The 21,125-nt window shown below is 38.6% G+C and overlaps 2 protein-coding genes and 1 pseudogene across 2 annotated transcripts in view; all 3 read right to left on the minus strand.

The window, feature by feature from the left end:
* B3GNT2 (UDP-GlcNAc:betaGal beta-1,3-N-acetylglucosaminyltransferase 2) overlaps positions 1–21,125 on the minus strand; it is a 244,919-nt gene that overhangs the window by 208,048 nt on the left and 15,746 nt on the right. The window lies entirely within an intron of this gene.
* COMMD1 (copper metabolism domain containing 1) overlaps positions 1–21,125 on the minus strand; it is an 82,396-nt gene that overhangs the window by 22,611 nt on the left and 38,660 nt on the right. The gene's annotated exons all lie outside the window — the stretch shown is intronic.
* LOC132213880 (large ribosomal subunit protein eL6-like) lies at positions 7,752–21,119 on the minus strand (annotated as a pseudogene).

Here is a 21,125-nt window from a genome sequence, read left to right on the forward strand (position 1 = left end):
GGGCAGTTGGGGGCAACTGAGCCTGCAGGGGAGGGCAATTGGGGCAATCAGGCCAGGAGGGGAGGGCAGTTGGGGCGATCAGGCTGGCAGGGGAAGGCAGTTGGGGGCGATCAGACCGGCAGGGTAACAGTTAGGTGTTGATCAGGCTGGCAGGGGAGTGGTTAGGGGGTGATCAGGCTGGCAGGCAGAAGTGGTTAGGGGCAATCAGGCAGGCAGGCAGGCGAGCGGTTGGGAGCCAGTAGTCCTGATGGGATCAGGCCTAAACGGGGAGTCGGACATCCCTCAAGGGGTCCCAGATTGGAGAGGGTGCAGGCTGGGCTGAGGGACCCCCCCCCACCACCACCCAGTGCACGAATTTCGTGCACCAGGCCTCAAGTATTTCATATTCTGCTAAAAGTTATATGTTGCTGTTCTTCCCTTCCGCGCGCTCCCTCCTCCCTGCCAAAAATAGAGGATAAGGCTGAATGTTGACTCTTGAAACTTGAAGTTCTAAAAAATTCCCAAATGAATGCCAGTTTAACCAACCACACTGTAAGTCAACTTTGTTGGCGCTGATGGTCAGGCTTTCAAAGCAAAAATTAAATGATCTCCAAAGGGCTATTTCTTTCTGATCAATAAAGACATTTAGAATTTAAAACCCAGAAAAGGTTACTGGACAGTTTGGCACATTGTCAGGTTCATCATCAGACAGAGCTCTCATCCAACTGCCTGTCAGCTAGCAAGAAGCTGGATGGAAGGCTGGCCTCATAAAAGTCTTCCATCAAGGGCACAAGCCCCAGAATACACCACTATCCACATTCACCAGGTAGAGACAAGCCACAAAGCCATTTCTGTTTTATTCTGCAACAAATGATTCCAGTCCAGTTGATATTCTCAGTAAAAGTCCTGGAAACAAATAGACAAGAGAATAGAGCTTATGACTTTCATCATAACCTGTGATATTAAACTACCGAATTAGATGAACTTTGTTCTTTTAGAGAAAATATCCCAGAAGCAGTGTTGGAAAAGGCCAAGCACACAGTTCTAAGGAACTTAGATTTTATTATGAATGCAATGAGGGAATCATTAAAGATTTTTGGCCAGATAAATGACATAATCAGAGCATATTTTTAGAAACACTAACTTGGTGGTAATATTCAGAATGGTTTAAAGAGGGGAGAAAGATCAAAAGTAGAGAGACCAATTTAAGCAAATGCATAGAGTTGAGAATGAGCATGGTAAGTCTGTACTTCTGGACCTCTTAGGGCCTAGGAAACCATCAGGAACTGTTGTTACTCTTTCACGCATGTATCTTTCTCTTATATATGCATAAACTATCTCACGCATGTTTACATCCCACACATGGTGCCTCTACTTCTACTTACTGGTTCTATTCTTTTCAGAAAACTTCTGCACTAAACAGATGGCCAATTATTATTAACCTACCACAAGCTCCATGTAACCTCTCAGCTACAGTGCTCATCATCATTTGGCAGCTCCCCTACATTAAAAAGTTGAAAGTCCTAAGAAGAGTCTATCTTACCCAAATTATTATCTGTCTTAGCTAAGACTGTCATACCAAACCATGTCACAAATACCTGTTTAGCCTGTTGATGGGCTACCCTTGTTCAGAATTCCCTCTGATCTAATTAGCTGGGACCAGCAGGGAAAATAGCTTCTCTTAGGTTGATTGGCAGGACAGGGCAGACAATGACAGACTTTTGAAACATTTTATTTTTCATTTACAGTTGACATACAATATTATATTAGTTTTAGGTAGTGACCAGATATTTATGTACCTTATGAAGTGATCACTCTGATAAGTCTAGTACCCATCTGAAACCACACATAGTTATTACAATATTATTGACTATATTCCCTATGCTGTAGTACTTTACATCCTTGTGACTATTTTTATAATTGGCAATTCATACTTCTCCCCACAATCTCCCCTTCTATCTGGCAACTATCAATTTGTTTTCTGTATCTATGAGTTTGTTTCTGTTTTGTTTCTTCATTTGTTTTTTAGATTCCACATATAAGTGAAATCATATGGTGTCTGTCTTTTTCTGTCTGACTTACTTCATTTAGCATAATACCCATCTATGAGTATCCATGCCGTTGCAAATGTTGATTTATTTTTAATGGCTGAGTAGTATTCCATTGTATACATATGTACCATTTCTTCTTTATCCATTCATCTATTGATGGATACTTAAGTTGTTTCCATATCTTGGCTATTGTAAATAATGCTACAATGAATATAGGTGTGTATATATCTTTTCAAATTATTGTTTTTGGATTTCTGCAGATAAATACCCAGAATTGGAATTGCTGGGCCATATAGTAGTTCTATTTTTAATTTTTTAAGGAATCTCCATACTTTTTTCCATAGTGGCCACACTAATTTACAATCCCACCAACAATGCATGAGGGTTCCCTGTTCTCTACATTCTCTCCAACACTTGCTATTTGTTAATTTATTGATGATAGCCATTCTGACTGATGTAAGATGATATCTCATTGTGGTTTTAATTTGTATTTCTCTGATGATTTGATTAGTGATGTTGAGCATCTTTTCATGTGTCTATTGGCCATCTGTAAGTCCTCTTGCTATTATAGCTCAGGAAGAGCAGAAAATAAGCTATCCTAGGTAGAGCACAGAGAACTTTTAAAGCCAAGTAGACACGATGGCTATTTAAGATAAGCAAACAGCCCAGCCAGTGTGGCTCAAGAAGTCAACCTATGAATTAGGAAGTCACAGTTTGATTCCCAGTCAAGGCACATGCCTGGATTGCAGTCATGGATCCATCCTCAGTAGGGGGCATGCAGGAGGCAGCCAATCAATGATTTCTGTATCTCTCCCTCCTTCTCCCTTCCTCTCTTTTTTAAAAAAGATAAGCAAACACATAAGATTAATTGGTATCCAACAAAAACAAACTGTTCATTCTACTAAAAATGGTGTATATGTGCACGTGCACACCTTAATTCAAGCAAACCACCATATCCAAAGACTTAGTTTCTTTTTTAATTAAATCTTTATTGTTCAGATTATTACAGTTGTTCCTCTTTTTTCCCCCCATAGCTCCCCTCCACCCGGTTCCCACCCCACCCTCTGCCCTTACCCCCCACCCCACTGTCCTCATCCATAGGTGCACGATTTTTGTCCAGTCTCTTCCTGCATCCCCCACACCCATTTCCCCCAGAGAATTGTCAGTCCACTCCCTTTCTATGGCCCTGATTATATTATAATCACCAGTTTATTATGTTCATCAGATTTTTTATTCACTTGATTTTTAGATTCACTTGTTGATAGATGTGTATTTGTTGTTCATAATTTGTATCTTTACCTTTTTCTTCTTCTTCCTCTTCTTAAAGAATACCTTTCAGCATTTCATATAATCCTGGTTTGGTGGTGATGAACTCCTTTAGCTTTTTCTTATCTGTGAAGCTCTTTCTCTGACCTTCAATTCTGAATGATAGCTTTGCTGGATAAAGTAATCTTGGTTGTAGGTTCTTGGTATTCATCACTTTGAATATTTCTTGCCACTCCCTTCTTGCCTGCATAGTTTCTGTTGAGAAATCAGCTGACAATCTTATGGGTACTCCCTTGTAGGTAACTAACTGTTTTTCTCTTGCTGCTTTTAAGATTCTCTCTTTGTCTTTTGCTCTTGGCATTTTAATTATGATGTGTCGGGTCAGCTTTAGCTCAAGCGGTTACTTCGGATTCTGCTTGTTGCAGACACATAATTATGATGTGTCTTGGTGTGGTCCTCTTTGGATTCCTTTTGTTTGGGGTTCTCTGTGCTTCCTGGACTTGTAAGTCTATTTCTTTCACCAGATAGGGGAAGTTTTCTGTCATTATTTCTTCAAATAGGTTTTCAATATCTTGGTCTCTCTCATCTTCTGGCACCCCTACAATTCGGATGTTGGTTTGCTTGAAGTTGTCCCAGAGGCTCCTTACACTATCTTCATATTTTTAGATTCTTTTTACTTTTTGCTTTTCCGGTTGGGTGTTTTTTACTTCTTTGTATTTCAAATCTTTGACTTGATTCTTACAATCCTCTATTCTGCTGTTGGATCTCTGTATAATATTCTTTATTTCAGCCAGTGTATGCTTAATTTCTAGTTGGTTCTTTTTCATATCCTCGAGGGTCTCACTAGATTTATTGAGGGTCTCACTAAATTTATCGGCGGTTTCTAGAAAATTCTTGAAAAACCTTAAAACCGTGGTTTCGAATTCTATATCCAGGAGTTTGCTTTCCTCCATTTCTGTCATTTGTGACCTGTTTCTTTGTCTCCGCATTTTGGCTGCTTCCCTGTGTTAATAGGGTGGCTTTCTGTGCTAGGTGTCCTATAGGGCCCAGTAGCTCAGCTTCCCCAATTACCTGAGGTGGACACTCTTGGTGTACCCCTTTGTGGGCTGTGTGCACAGTCTTGTTGTAGTTAAGCCTTGGTTGTAGTTGGTATCACCGGGAGGAATTGACCTCCAGGCAAATTGTCTGTGAGAATCAGCTGTGTCTATGGTGGGAGAACTTCTGTGCTGGAGACACCCTTATGGGGCAAGACTTGCTTCAGTGGGGCTTTGGTGCTCACTGAGTCTTCCCCCTGAGTGTGTCCCTTATGGATCTGAGGAGTTGTAATCTGGATGGTCCCACTCTGACCACTGGGTACACTGGCACTTGGATCTCTAAGGAGGTGCTATGGAGAGATCTACAGATTCCTCTTCTTTGTTTGGGATTTGGAGGTACCCAGATGAGGCCTAGCTGTGAAGCAATGCAAGCTGCTGTGGAGCCTTGGGCCTTCTTTTGGATATTCTGGGTCTCTCTGACCCAGCTGCAGTTTGTTAGGTAATTTTAGATTGCAAAGGGCCAGGGCATTCATATGCAAAAGCCTCTGTGCACAGCTTGGGTGGGGCAGGGTCTCAGGGAATCAACAGGGTAGAGCAAACAGCAATGGCTGATCCTCAGCCCTGCCCTAAGAGGCCCCAGGTCTCAGTGTCCGCGGTAATCACTGCAAGCACCTCTGAGAGAAAGCCACCCTCGAGTTCCGCCTGCTGTCAGACAGTCCAGTTTCTCCCGGTATGATTCTGGGTCCCCAGAGACTCACCTGGAACTGGAGTTCAGAGCAGCCAGGAGCTTGTGCCTCCCTCCCGATTGAAAAAGACAACTGCATCCTCAGTTGCCAGCCCTTTCCACGTGCGCCTCCGTACCTCTGCACTTTACTTTCGCACCTCCTCTGAGTCTCAGTGTGCTTTTCTCTTCCTTCTAGTTGTAGAATTTCCACTCAGCCAGCCTTCCTGTGGTTCTGGGTGATGTCCATTTTGTCTTTTAGTTGTATTTTTGAAGTGGTTGTGCGAGGCAGCAATTTCAGGTGTTTACCTATGCTGCCATCTTGGTTTCCCTCACTGTCTTTTAATTATAATCCTCTAATGCTAAAAATGTATTAAAATTTAAAATACTTGATGTTCATATGATTTTTTTCTAAGAACTTATATATTATTTAGCATGAATAACACATTTACTGCAAAAAATTCTATTTAAGTTTAATAAATTCTACTTAGGTTTAATATTTATAAATCACTGTGTAATCTAAAACCCAAAATACAAACCCCTAAACCAAATTACCATAGGCGAGGAAGATAACAGACAAGAATTTAAATAGAAATTTAAACTCAAAGCAAGTAATTTCACCCAGATTCTAACAATTATATAGAAATAGATATTTTGTGTTTTCTTCGCATTTTGTACAACTCTCATTCTACTACTATATTGTATATATTTGCCTTCTTTATATGACTGTTTCCTGAACCTAGAAGACAGACTATATTTGTTTATAGTTGTATCTCTAGTACCTAAAATTGTACCTGGAACATAGCAGGTACTTCTAAATGATGAATGAGTGGCTGGTAGGAAGGACATAGAATGGAACAAACTAAGGGATGTTCTAAATCCTGTAAGCCTGTATTAATGTCCCACAACAACTTCATAAAAAAAGAATACACGTAGAATATATACAACTTTAAAATTTGTATTATTTAAGAATGATTTATTGTAGACAATAAATATTCCATTTCTACCTACATTGTTACTCTCAGAAAACATGAACATAGCAAGTTTTTCCTGAGCTGTTACCATCTATGAAACAAAATTATTCTTTCTAGTCATTATTTAGGGTTAGTATGAAGATGAATCAATTCTTAAAATTGCTCAATTGATCTGCTCAATGAATTATAGAATTCAAGTAAAAGTTGAAAGCAAAGTAAAAGATAATGCAAAGTTATTAAGATATGACTGTGCTCTATATACAGTCTCAACCCACAACAAGCTCATGGTAGTACAGAAGAGATGTATATACACAATAAATGACAATTCAAAAGAAAAATGTCAAAGAGGAATCAAAACAGTTTAATCCTGGTATTTCGAATGTATATACAAGGGAGACTTTAAGTCCCGACGGGAGGAATTAAAGAGATTCATGAAGGAAATGGTATCTGTTCAAGAATTTTTACAGAAAGAAATAGAGGAAGGGATATTTCAGAGTAGAGAGAACAGCAACAGTACAAAAGTAGTACAGAGATTGTATAACAATCTAGTCTAGTCTAATGGAAGGAGAGTTAGGATGAAATACAGTCAAGGTGATATTTTATAATAAGGCATTAGGACTTATTATAAAATATAATAAGTCATTTGAGAGGAGATCAATGGTCAAGTGTGTATTTCAGGAAGCAGTATGAAAAACTAGAAAGGCAAAGTTTAGAGCCCAGTAGAAGAGACCTGATTTAGGGCAATGGCCATGGAAATGAATTAATGAATGAATGAATGGGCACATAAAATACTGTAGACATACAGGCGTAGGCAACCAAATGGATTAGAGGTAAGGGAGAGAAAAATAATGACAATCACTGATATTTCCAGTCTGGGTTATAAGATGCCATTAACTGAAACAGGAAATGAGAAGAAATATGACTGAAGTAAGAATAACACATTCATGTATAGTTATGTCTCAATTCAAAAGTTAACAAAATTAGTATGAACCTAAATTATCTTTGAATGCTAGCTATACTGTGTAGTCCTGGTGAACATTTTTTTGTTGTTGTTGTAATCATCATCCGAGGATATTTTTCCATTAATTTTTAGAAAGAGTGGTAGGGAGGGAGGGAGGGAGGGAGGGAGGGAGACAGACAGACAGAGAGAGACAGAGAGAGACATTGATGTGAGAGAGACACATCGATTGTTTGCCTTCCACATGCCCTGACCAGGACCAGTGATCAAGCCTGCAACAACGTACGTGCCCTTGACTGGAATCAAATCCAGGACCCTTCAGACATGGCCGACACTCTATCCACTGAGCCAAACCAGCTAGGGCCTGGTGAACCTTTAATAACAAAATGTTATGCACACTAAGGACATTTAGGTGATAAATAATAAAAATAGTGTACACTGTTCTCTGTAAACTTGTACATATTTTTTATAAGAGGGACCATTATCATTAATTATTAAGCACCCATCAGAAATTTTTAGTTCAGCATAAAATGTAATAATCAGAACAGACTGAAATTACCATTTCATGTTTTTATCTTTGAACTAGAAAAAATGTCAAACTACATTATAATAATCCTTATAGTTCTAAAAAGAGCAATTGTGGACTTACAGTGATCTAGAAAGATTAAAAACCAGTTTTTAAAATTCATCTCTACTTTTGCTTTTAATTTATGTGAAGCAGCTCTCTAACCTTTTAAAGACCACAAACTACATTTATAAATTAGGATAATCATACTTGCCTGCTCACTTCATAGTCATTTGAGAATTATGAGATAATGTTCTTGTAGCTCTCTGAACCATATAGACAAAAGGCCTTAATTATCAATGATAAATGGAACTATTCTGATGTCATTTTTTCTACCTCAGGTTTACCTAAGTTTGAGCTTGGAACAGACTACAAAATTTAAGATAAAATACTTTAGATATAAATCTTGGCTTGTCTAATCTAGATGTAGGCCAGTTACAACTACAGAGCCTATGTAGACCATTTAAAAGAATACGAATAAGATAAAATGTGTATAAAAATAATGGTTACCAACTAAAGAATAGAAAATCATTTAGAAAACAACTAATGGTGGCATATTTTTACCTAACTACAAAAAGATCAAATAAGCCTTTTTGAGATGTCATAAAACTGAATATTTTAAAAAATAATTTTAACAGACCAGGTATTTAATTAGGTTCTTTATAAGAAATTTAGAACACCAGTTTATAGGAATAAATCCCATTTGCAAGAGCAATACAGAGCAGAGTATGAAAAACTAGAAAGGCAAAGTTTAGAGCCCAGTAGAGCCCTGGAACTGAGGAACAGCTTTGATTTTTGGCAGAATTTTCAAGTCCGCAGCTTTCTGATCAACCTTGTACCACACTGTAATCTTGTATTTTACTTTCTGTGTCAGAGATCTCACCCTCCTGGTGTCTGGGCTTGTACATGCACAGCTTCTTCTTTTTAATTTTTATTTATTGACTTTAGAGAGAGGAAGGGGGAGATAGCGAAACATCGATTTGTTGTTTCATTTATCAATGCATTCGTTGGTTGATTCTTTTCTTTTTAATATTTTTTTATTTATTATTTTTTTAGAGAGAGAGGAAGGGAGAAGGATAGAGAGAAAGAAACATCGATGAGAGAGGAAATCATCAATCGGCTGCCTCCTATACATATATATGCCTGGGGATCAAGTCCACAAGTCAGGCATGTGCCTTGACCAGGAATTGAACCAGCAACATCTTGGTTCCTGGGTTGACACTCAACCATTGAGCCACGCCAGCCAGGCCACTGGTTGATTCTTGTATGTGCCCTGACTGGAGATCAAACCCACAATCTTGGTGTATCAGGATGACACTCTAACCAACTGAGCTACCTGGGCAGGAACTGGCTTGTTCTTCTTGAAGTAATCATCAGTGAGATGTTTAAGGATTTTCACACCACTGGTATCAATTTTGGTGGAGGTGGCAATGAGGAATTCGATTGAGGGACAGGGGCCCAGTCACAAGTAGCAAGCACTGCTCAACTGCTTCAGGAAAATCACCCCCTTGCCTCTGTGGTGCCCAGTGAGGATGATCAGAAGGGTCAAAGAAGTAATGCTAGCCCCCAGTTTTTTCACATGCTGACTAAAGGGTTTCTTGTCATGGTTCAACAGCTTCAGTAAGATAGTATCTAGACATTTTGCAAAATTTTACCACTTAAATACCACCATTCTGGTTCTATGACAGTAGCAAGAACCTTTTCCTTTTTCCTTTCAGTACTGGATTTAGCTGCTGAATACTTCCTCTCGTACATGGCCTTTCAGGAATACATAGCCAATCAGGAATATCTGCCAATTCCTCTGACCAGGACAGGGTTTCAGCTGCAGTGGGACTTTCCCTCCTTAGGCATGTTGCTCTTAAGGTTATCTTTCTTAATCTAGCCACCAGCATCAGCCTTCCTTTTTAAAAATTTAAATTTATTGGGGTGACATTGATTAATAAAATTATACAGGTTTCAGGTATACAATTCTACAATACATCATCCGCATAGTGTATTGTGCGTTTACCACCCCAAGTCAAGTCTCTTTCCAATACCATTTATCCTCCCTTTACCCTCTTCCTCTGGCAATCACCATATCGTTGTCTGTGTTCATGTCTGTGTTTTTCTTTGCTTAATCCCTTTACCTTTCTCACCAGCCCCCAACCTCTACCCCTCTGACAGCTATCAGCCTGTTCTCTGTATCCATGAGTCTGATTCCACTTCGTTAGTTTATTTTGTTCATTAGATTCCACTTTTAGTACTTGTCTTTCACTGATTGGCTTTTTTCACTTAGCATAATACTTTCCAGGTCACATCAGCCTTCTTGGCTTCAGCTTTCTTCTCCTTAGTGTCAGGCTTCTCAGCTTTTTTTTTTTTTTTTTAAATATATGTTTATTGATTTCAAAGAGGAAGGGAGACAGAGAGAGAGATAGAAACCTCAGCGATAGAGAGAACCACCAATCGGCTGCCCCTCCGCACGTCCCCCACCAGGGATCAAGTCCACAACCTGGGCATGTGCCCTTGACTGGAATCGAACCTGGGACCCTTCAGTCCACAGGCTGACACTCCACCCACTGAGCCAAACCAGCTAGGGCTGTACTAACTCTTGATGGTTAGCATCAACATTAAATATTACAGTAAAACAAGAGCACATCCTTTAAGTGTAATATTTAACACTATTAACACATTTTGACAAACCTAAATTGCTGGTGCCAGGGAGAATTCTATTCTCAGGCATAATTAAGAGCCAACCATTTGGCTAAACTCAACAGCCTGTATTTCAGCCACAAGTGATAATGTTAGCAAAGCAGGTGATAATGAGAAGACAAAGTCAAACTGGAAGTTATCCATTTCTTAAAGCAAACTAAAACACTAACATTATTCTCCCTTGAAAACTTCTTGTAACAAGTCTGACAGAAATATAACCAGTGAGGGTTTTTCCTTCAGGCGCCAGCAATATGTATTATTACTACTTATTTTCATTCAATTTTAAATACTTGCCCTTCCCTCCACTCCCACCAACCTACTTCCCCTTCTGTGACAGGCCTCCCACCTAAGTTTCTACTCCCTCCACTCCCCGAGCTCTAATTATTTCCTCTTAATCCTTAAGAGTGCAGAAGTCAAATAAACTGCCTGGCCTTAATCAATGAGGGTTCTCCTTTCATTATCACTTACTATCTGATTATTAAATTATTTTGGCAGTCTCACTGAAAACCTTCACATCTCCTTATCTGCCTGTTCTTGTACAAAGTACTAAAACACATAGGTTTAAAATCATGTTAAAACTTGATGTCAACACCAGAAAAAGTAAAAAACAAAGTCAGAATATAAAATATCTGCCCTTTGTCAGACCCACCGGCAGGTGAACCCCAGTCTGCATACTCTGTAGCCCCCCGCAGGTGTCAAGTAGGTAGGTGCTGGCTGCTGTGGCACCAGGCAGAGTCCCAACCTCCACCCTCGCTTTTGGGTCAATAACTGGGATGGCAGTGGGCAGATCCGGGCCTCTCCATGCTGCCAGCCCTGGAGCTGCACAGCCAACCAATGGCTCTTGAGATGGCGGTGGAAGAGGAGGCTGCAGTGAGAGGTACAGTGTTGATAGAAAACAACCAGTGCATTGCTTCCATGGTTTCTAATCATGAGCCCAGGGACAAAACCCACAGCTACTGGCTCTATCAGCCCGCATGTGACAGTTTCCAAGAAAATAAAAGGAAGTGATTCAGATCCACCCCAAATGGAAGATGGTGAACAAGTAAAAATGAAGTCCTTCAGAGAAGCTCATAAATAAACCGAAAAGCAGAGCAGAGATAAAATGAGTAACCTGTCTGCCATGATCCCTCAGTGCAAGGCCATGGCACAAAAACTGAACACTTAGTTTTAAAGATGATCATTCAACACTTGCAATCTTTAAAAGGTATGACAAATTCTTATGCAGGAGATATTTATTGACCTTCATTTATTCAGGATAATGAACCCAGACACTTAATCCTTAAGAGTGCAAAAGGCTTTCTATTTGTGGTTGAATGTGAAAGAGGAAAAATTCTCTTCATTTCTAAGTCTGTCTCCAAAATAATTAATGATCAAGTATCCAAAACAGGATATTTTCCTCACTATATTTAGTTTTTAGTTTTTTTGTGTGTTTTTTAAAGATTTTTATTGCCTGCAGAGAGAAAGGAAAAGGGAGAAGAAGACATAGAAATATCAATGATGAGAATTATTGATCACTGGCTGCCTCCTGCACACCCCACCCTAGAAATTGAGCCCAAAACCAGGGCATGTGCCCTGACTGGGAATCAAACTATGACCTCGTGGTTTATATGTCAATGCTCAACCACTGAGGCACACTGGCTGGGCTTGTATTTGTGTGTGTTTGTGTGTGTGTGTGTGTGTGTGTGTGTTTAAATATTTTTATTGATTTTTAGAGAGAAAGGAAAGGAGAAAGAGACAGAAATAGAAACATCAATGTGAGAGTGGAATGTTGATCAGCTGCCTCCTACATGCCCCCTTATCGAGGATTGAGCCAGCAACCTGGGCATATGCCCTTTCTGGGAATCAAACCAGCAACCTTTTGGTGTATGGGACCATGCCCAACCAACTGAGCCACACTGGCTAGAGCTAAGTTTAGTTTTTTAAAACATATTTCAAAGACCTCTTTCTGAACCCTTTTCTTCCATTGGGATGTGGGATTAGTTTCTGCTAAATTAGAACTCCAAGAGATATGGAAAGAATTTGTGGAAAGAGTATGGATGGCCCTAACCGGTTTGGCTCAGGGGATAGAGCGTCGGCCTGCAGACTGAAAGGTCCCAGGTTCAATTCTGGTCAAGGGCATGTACTTTGGTTGCGGTCACATCCCCAGTAGGAGGTGTGCAGGAGGCAGCTGATCGATGTTTCTCTCTCATCGATGTTTCTAACTCTCTATCCTTCTCCCTTCCTCTCTGTAAAAAAATCAATAAAATATATATTAAAAAAAAAAAGAAAGAGTATGGATGTTTATTACTGACAAGAGTGTTCACTTCTTGACCTTTAGTAACTTGTTTTATTTTCCTGAATCTCAGCTTCCTCCTATGTAAAAAGTAGAAATGATTACATCTGTCTCTCAGGATGCAAAGACTAAATAAACATATTTGAAAGTGTCTTAAAAATAAAATATCTGCCCTAATTGATTTGGCTCAGTGGATAGAGCATCAGCCTGCGGACTGAAGGGTCCTGGGTTTGAGTCCAGTCAAGGGTACATGCCCGGGATGCGGGCCTGACTCCCAGTAGGGGGCATGCAGGAGGCAGCCGATCAATGATTCTCTCTCATCATTGATGTTTCTATCTCTCTCTTTCTCTCCCTTTCTTTCTGAAATTAATAAAAATGTATTTTAAAAAAAATACTCAGTGCCCAATCACCCAGCTGAAGAATTAAACACTATTTTTGAAGCTCCTGTATCCCCTTTCCCAATTGCATTCTCTAATCTTCCCCCTTAGAGGTAACTGTTATCTTTGCAGTAACTTCTAGGAGTCACTTTTAATTACAAATGTTTCTTTGCTCCCATTTCGTGAAAAGACTACCCTTCCTCCATTGAATCACCTTTGCACCTTTGTTGAAATCAAATGACCATGTATATGTGACTCTATTTCTGGACTCTGTATTCTATTGCATTGACCTATGTGTTTATCCTTTCTCATTTAATTAGGACCATAAATCAAATTACTTTGATTTGGTGGCTACACTGTGATCAGTATGTTTCTTTATTAATTGGGAATTGAGACAGTAATCAGCATCCTATATAGAAAATGGAACAAGAATCAATGGAAATTAATTCTAGTACAAGTATCATCATCAATGAACTGAAGTTATATACCTCCATGTGTCTTGGGGATAAAGATACCTACCATATGGGAGTATTGAAGGTCAAGTGAGAAAACATAAAAACGCCTGGACTGAGTTACACAAATATTATATTTTTTCTAATTTTTCATTTAGGAGTCTAATATTAATTACTCATGAATGCAAGTTTCCATCCTTTTCTCCGCATCTGAATATTAAAACTTGAACCCAGGACTTTAGCAATAACAAAGAGCCCATCAAATTTGTATAAATTTGGTCATGATTTGCATCCTGATCAGCCATTATAGGAATGAAGCAGCTGTAGTCAAAATTTCCCCTCAGTGTCCCCTGGGAATTTAGGCATTTTAATAATCACTTTCATGCACATGTTTTGCTTTCTTCTCCTCCCTTAATCTATAGTATAAATACTGAAATGCTAAACAAATATCATTGTAAGAGTAAAGGCACACTAGTAAAGAAAAGAAAAAAAGATGAGGTGAGGAGTTTCTTTTCTGTTGGTCATTTCAGGAAATAATCGTGAAATCAGATTCTAGTTCTCCCTTCTCCAACTTTATCTTTTTTAAAAAAAAATGGGGACAAGAATCCTTAACCAATTCTAATTAAGTACAAGTAATGTCAGTTTTACTGCCAATAACCAGCCAAACTGACAGGGAAATAGCACTGTTAATTCAGATGCACTTCTACAGTGGTAAATGGAAAGACGCAACCACTGCACCAACCCAATGGGTTTGTCACATCCTCCTTCATGGTGACTAACTACTTCCCATTCTTATTTCTCTCTTTTAGTTTCATTTTCTTTCACAACTTTCCTTATTCTAATTTAATAATCAAATTGCATAAGAGAATTCAAATAATCACAGAGTTTTCCAGTTAAATGGTTCCTCCTCTTCTGAATTATATATAAACATCTAGGTCAGTGGTCGGCAAACTGCGGCTCAGCAAACCATGGCTCACAAGCCACATGCGGCTCTTTGGCCCCTTCAGTGTGGCTCTTCCACAAAATACCGGCTCTTCCACAAAATACCAACTTCTGCACATGGGCCACGAAGTTTCAATTGCACTGTACGTGCGTGCCCCCACGTGGTATTTTGTGGAAGAGCCACACTAAAGGAGCCAAAGAGCCGCCTGTGGCTCGTGAGCCGCAGTTTGCCGACCACAATCTAGGTTAATTTTTGCCTTGAGCTATAATCTATCAAAATTTTTACTCAAAGGACTTTTATTAAACACAAATTAACAAGTATAATAAGCATCATGTCACATCATCTAAAATGATATAATTCTTGAAAGAGCATTTGAAATGAAAATAACAAATTCTAGGTTCCCTTTAAAGTTAGTGCATACAAAATATCACTATTGTAATTTTTGTGTCATGGTGGTCTGTAGTTGTAATTAGTTTTGATTCATATATTTTGAACCTCTGTATCCTACTGATAGTATTTCAAGCATCATCACCATTTACCATATAAGACAGCATATATTTTTACAATGAAAAATATTGATATAAGGCTGTTTTCCTTTTGAATTATATTTTTTCTCCACTCAGTACAGAATAACTTTAATAATACTGTATGAATTAAAGTAACTGGAAACTTGGGCTTCTGAGGACATGGTGGCCTTAAGAGACATAAAAATCTCCCTTAAAAGATATTTAGAAATGTTGGATAAATAAAACATAACCTTCTAAATAAATAGCTAAGTTCACAAAAAAGCAAGGGGGTTAAAAAATCAAAGAGAGCTGAAAATCAGTGGGTTTTAACTGTTGGGGAGCACACGAGACTTGGTTGGAAAGTTTGTAAGGAGGACAAACTTTCTGAGAAAAGGGAAGTGTGCGGAAGTCCGCCCACCCTGTTTATCAGAATTCCAACTTAGGGGAGTGCCAAAGATGGTGCCCCTAATTATCCCTTGACCTTTCCACACAAGCCTGTGCACGTGTAAAACCCCGGGTGTTTACTGGAATCCTTATGCTTAATCTTTGGGTGTCCTTGCTTAAAGGACACAGCAAATACATGTGTCCTTCCAATATTACTTACCCTACTGATTGCATCTAAAAGATAAACTTTATCTCAAACTGCTGCTACAATAAAAGCCTAATGAGGCAGGCAATCGAGGTTGTCTGGTTCCTTTAGACAGGCAGTCCCTTAGCCCTCTCTTTCACAGCGAATGTTATGTTGGAGTAATCTATTCATCTGTCGCTCAGGGTCTGCTGGTCAGCCTCGGCATTTAATGATCACACAATACAGAAGAAAAGTCTTAGCTCCATACAAGGCAGGGAAGGAAGTGAGATTCCTGGAAAAAGTTGCAAACTTCAGAGCTCTTTCTCCTCAGCAAAAGGATGAGCAGCCAAAAATCTACTTTCCATGAGAGAAGATAACAAAGATCATGTGAGATCTCAATTAAAATTTATAAAGCACAGGAAGAAAAAAGTCACTGCGATGATTTATTTTGTGTGTCAACTTGACTGAGCTAAGGGATGCCCAGACAGATGGTAAACTATTATTTTGGGGTGTGTCTGTGAGGGTGTTTTTGGAAAGATTAGCATTTGAATTAGCTAACTAAGTAAAGAAGATGTGCTTTCAACAATGTGAGCAGGCATCATCAAATCCATTGAGGGCCCAAATAATACAAAAAGAAGGAGGAAGAGTGAATTCTCTCTCTCTCCTTCCTTGAGCTGGGTGGGACATCCATCTTAACCCTCAGACATGGGAGCTCTTGGTTCTTAAGTCTTTGGCCTCAGATTGAGAATTATACCATTGGCTCCCCTGGTTCTCAGGTCTTCTAACTAGCACTGAATTCTAACACGGGCTTTCCTGGTTCTCCAGCTTATAGATAGCAGAAAATGAATTTCTAGGCCTCCATAACTATATGAACCAATTCCTATAATAATTCTCATCTTATCTATATGTTACCCTGTTTGTTCTGTTTCTCTGGAGAACCCTGACTAAACCCTAGGTGATTATATATATATTTCATACATGTATATATACACATACATACACACACACACTCTATGTACATAAAAAATGTATCAACCATAATACCTCATTCACAAAAATCTTTCTCTGAGATAAAAGGCATGAATGACATCAATGTGATATCCATGGACATGCCCACTGTTCCTTGGAATTGGGTCAAATGTTTCCAGATGTCCTGTTAGACTGCATTATGGTCAAGCCAACCAGTTCAGTCATCCCTGAATTCAAGTGCTGAAGTCAGTCAATCCCACAGGAACTCACTGAGCTCATTTAGACAACTGAAAAGAAGGAACTTGTCCTCTCTATCCTTTTTTTCTTTTCTTTTTTCCCAAAATTCCAACCTTAGATTTAATTCATTAGCCTCAAAAACTCATCTGGATCATGAAGAGTTGAGAATATTATTTCTCCATCCACTGGAAAAGCAAGGTGAAAGTGTCATCCCATTTCTTTTCATTATACAAAACCCTATTAATCCCATAGCTGGTCTTAGTGTTCATTTCTTTTCCAGGGATCCCAACTTCTCAAGGTTTCATGTTCTGTTTCTATGGGTAGTATCCTGTCCTAAATGCCCTACATTCCTAGGAAAACTTTTCTATTTAACAAAGTTTGTATCATTTTTTTCCTGTAACTGCTCCCACACTCATCTTCCTCTTATTATTTTGTGGCTCTTATTTCAATACTCTGATGCATTAAGAAGCATACACCTTGCCAAAACCGGTTTGGCTCAGTGGATGGAGCGTCAGCCTGCAGACTGAAGGGTCCCAGGTTCGATTCCAGTCAAGGGCATGTACCTGGATTGCGGGCACATCCCCAGTAGGAGATGTGCAGGAGGCAGCTGATCGATGTTTCTCTCTCATCGATGTTTCTAACTCTCTATCTCTTTCCCTTCATCTCTGTAAAAAATCAATAAAATATATTTAAAAAAAAAAAAAAAGAAGCATACACCTTTCTAAAGTGATTATGCATCAGACTTATAAAAGGTAATACAAATTACACTTTTTCATCAGTCTAGGTTTCTGATGCCCGGACTTTTTTTTGAAGCCTGGAAGGATCTTCCATAAACATGACCTCCAGTCAGCTGTCCCTTTGACTCAAATGATAAAAGAAACTATAGTAACTACTGAGAAAATAAACTCCAAACTGATACATGGAAATTCAAAAAAGAGAAGAGCTATGCAAATATGCTGACACACAGATCATGTCAGTTCTCTTTGTTTCCCCTAATCTTAGTCTACCCTCATCAAAGTTCTTATCAATAATATCCTAAAGACACTATGCTAAAATTGGGATAAAACTGTTGAAATTTATTCCACTCAATGACTGTAAGAAACAGAAATCATGGTGTGACAGATTCCCATCTGTTCCTCTTATACATTGTCCCTTCTTCCATAGTAGATTGTAGCTACCCAGAATAAAAACATGTTCCTCTCTCCCTTAGTAGCTAAGTATGGCCATGTGTCTAAGTTCTAATCAATGGGGGAACAAGTGGAAAAATTGATGTGGCAGCTTCAAAGAATCTTCCGTAATGGACAAGAGATATGTATCTTTTGCTCCTTTCTTCTTTGACCCTTTCCTGTTGCCTGACGTATAGATATAATGGCCTCTTGGGCCATGAGGACAAGGATCACAACCAAGGGACAATGGAACGATCTGATGGAAAAGTCTCGGATTCTGACAGCTGTGTGGAACATAGCCTATCTCTCAAGCTTCACATAAAAGAGAAATAAACTTCTATCTTTGTAAAGCCTTTGTTAATTTGAATCTCTGTGACTGGCAGCTGAACTTAATTCCAACTAATAAAATAAGTAAATAAAAATAGGATGGTAAAAAGATTCCTTCTGAATGAGCTGCAGTCATGCCAGTAAAGCAGACTGAGGGGATGATACATCCTCCGAGGAAGGAAATATAATGAGGCAGGCAGCCTACGAGTCGTTTCTATAGCATAATAAGAGTCTTTTAAAAAGTGAACTCAGCACACCTGGTGTTGCTCAGTGATTGAGCATCGACCCAGGAGATCACTGATTCAATTCCTGGCCAGGGAACATGGCCCGATTGTGGGCGCGATCCCCAGTGGTTGCATGCAGGAGACAGCCAATCAATGTTTCTATCGCTCTCTCCCTTCCCTTCCCCTCTCTCTAAAATCAATAAAAGCATATTTTAAAAAATAAAGAGTGAACTCAGCTGAGTGAATGAACTAAGTCTGAGTCATATTCACCGAATGCTGATTGATAGCTGCTATGAAGCCTAATCACGTCAATGACTTGACAAAGTACACAAGCTTACTAACCGTTAATATGCTTTACTGAACATATGACTTTAAAAACCTTTGGACTGCCCAGCCAGTGTGACTCAGTGGTTGAGAATCAACCTTTGAACCAGGAGATCACAGTTCGATTCCCAGTCAGGGCACATGCCTGGGTTGAGGGCTCGATCCCTAGTGGGGGCACGCAGGAGGCAGCCAATCAATGATTCTCTCTCATCTTGACGTTTCTATCTCTCTCTCCCTTCCTCCCTGAAAACAATTAAAAAAAAAAAAAAAAAGAAACCTTTGGACTTTTTGCAGTGTGGCTCTCAATCAATTCCAATTCAGATAAACCACAGGAGACTTAAAAATCTATTTCTTAAACAATCACATCTAAGAAAATCTGCAGAACAATCACTCTCAACAGCATAACAAGACTAAACCAATGGGATACATTGTATTACTCAGAAATTTGTCAATTTAAAGAAAATATCCAGAGGCTTGAATGATTTCAATGTTATAGAAGACAAAGACCAAAGATGAGAAGAAAGTTTGTTATAAATCACTAAGACTGTCAATTAAGACACAATATGAGGGGGGGATAAGCAGGAGAGAGGAAATGGAAAATATCTGTAATACTATCAACAATAAAAAATATATATTTAAAAAAATAAAAAAGAAAAGAAAACATAATATGAAATGTTACACTTTTCAGCACAGCAATAAAATTTCTTAAAACTCTATAAAATGACTCAACCATTTAAAAAAATAGATGCTTCCTACACATTATTAGTTGAGATTAGAGAAGTATATATGATTCACTGAAACTTCAGAGACCTCTGGTGGTTTAAGTTAAATGGACTTTTGCAATAATCAAAAACTCCAGAGTATAAACTAATTGCTTGTTAATCTAGAAGTATATTAGGAAATATACTTAGCCTATCTAAAGTGAGTAGCAATAAAATAAATAAGCTGCATCAAAAGCATAGAGCAAAGGATAATTTTTTCTAACAACCTGTAAATTTCTTTACAATCTCATTAGAAGGGATTTCTGAACCAATAATATATGCAAATGGAAAATGAGTCACTGTCACAAATATTCAACTCACCCACAGATTTTAAGTAATTGAGTAATCAAGGTATATTTGTACTTTAATCCCACATTTAATCCCCTATTTCCTTAAGAAAAATGAAAGCTCAATTTCAAATAGCAATGAAATTCCTTGATGAGATCAAGTTCCAGAATATCCGTTACGCATCTCCAAAGAAAAAGAAAATCTAATTTGATTTTTCTCAGCTTCATTTTTTAACTGCCACATGACAATAGGTCAGCTTACAAAATGAAGTCTCCACAACAAAGCACGTGATCCTTTATCCCTCTCAGCAAGATTCTTCCTAAGTGATACATTCTTCCCCAAAACTGAACTATTCAAAGCTGAACAACAAAATGCAGTAGAGAGGAGAACAAAAGTGAGGAAAAAAAATAAAGGGATATGTTTTATTCCTATTATTCAACAAATGCAGATACAGAATTTTATAATGCATACATTATGTTTAAGGATTTATTTTTAAAGGCCCATAGAAAACTGAAAGGAAATATACCAAGTATTAACAACTTCACTGGGGTGGTAGAGATTAGTACTAGAGAGTTCCCTTTTTTCTGCTTTCAAATTTTCTCCAACATTAGTTTTATCACTTTTATATCTGAAAAGTGAAATTACAAAAGTAAAAAGTGGGAAAGCCTTTTAAAAATTAACCTCCTCTTTGATGAGAGAATCACCTCTCATAACAGCTGACCATTCATTTGCTCATTAATGTAATAAGTTTATATTTGGTATCACTATACCTGATACTGTCATAAGGACCTGTGATTCAACAATGAATAAGAATAGCATAGCCCTAACTGGTTTGGCTCAGTAGATGGAGTGTCAGCCTGCGGACTGAAAGGTCCCAGGTTCGATTCCGGCCAAGGGCATGTACCTTGGTTGCGGGCACATCCCCAGTAGGAGGTGTGTAAGAGGCAGCTGATCGATGTTTCTCTCTCATCGATGTTTCTAACTCTCTATCCCTCTTTCTTCCTCTCTGTAAAAAATCAATAAAATATATATATATTTTTAAAAAGAATAGCATAATTCCTAGTTTCATGGCCCTTAAAGTATGGTGAAACAGACGCATAGATAACAGACAAGCAATGCCAAATAGGGTGGCTTTATAAAAAGGGAAAGGGAGAAACATATATGGAAGGTAGGATAAGAGGGGAAGTATAAAAGGGAAGTCAAGGGGAAAATCTCCAGAATTAAGGGACATTTGAGAAAAAGGATGAAAAGAAATCATTAGGTTACGTTTCTCAAGGTTAAGTACTTAAGCTTCTTCCTTGCTATTCATATGAAGAATCACATAGTACTCCACCTTCTCTCTGACCCCAGTTTACCATCTTTGTTTCAGGTTCCTTGTATTTCAGACCATAAGATAAACTGAATAACTTGTAGATGACCAGGCCAGAGAACACTCCAGAAAAGTCTATTCTGCCACTATTTCCAATCATGTGGTA

Source organism: Myotis daubentonii, chromosome 12 (genome assembly GCF_963259705.1).
Source record: "Myotis daubentonii chromosome 12, mMyoDau2.1, whole genome shotgun sequence".
Classification (NCBI taxonomy): Eukaryota; Metazoa; Chordata; class Mammalia; order Chiroptera; family Vespertilionidae; genus Myotis; species Myotis daubentonii.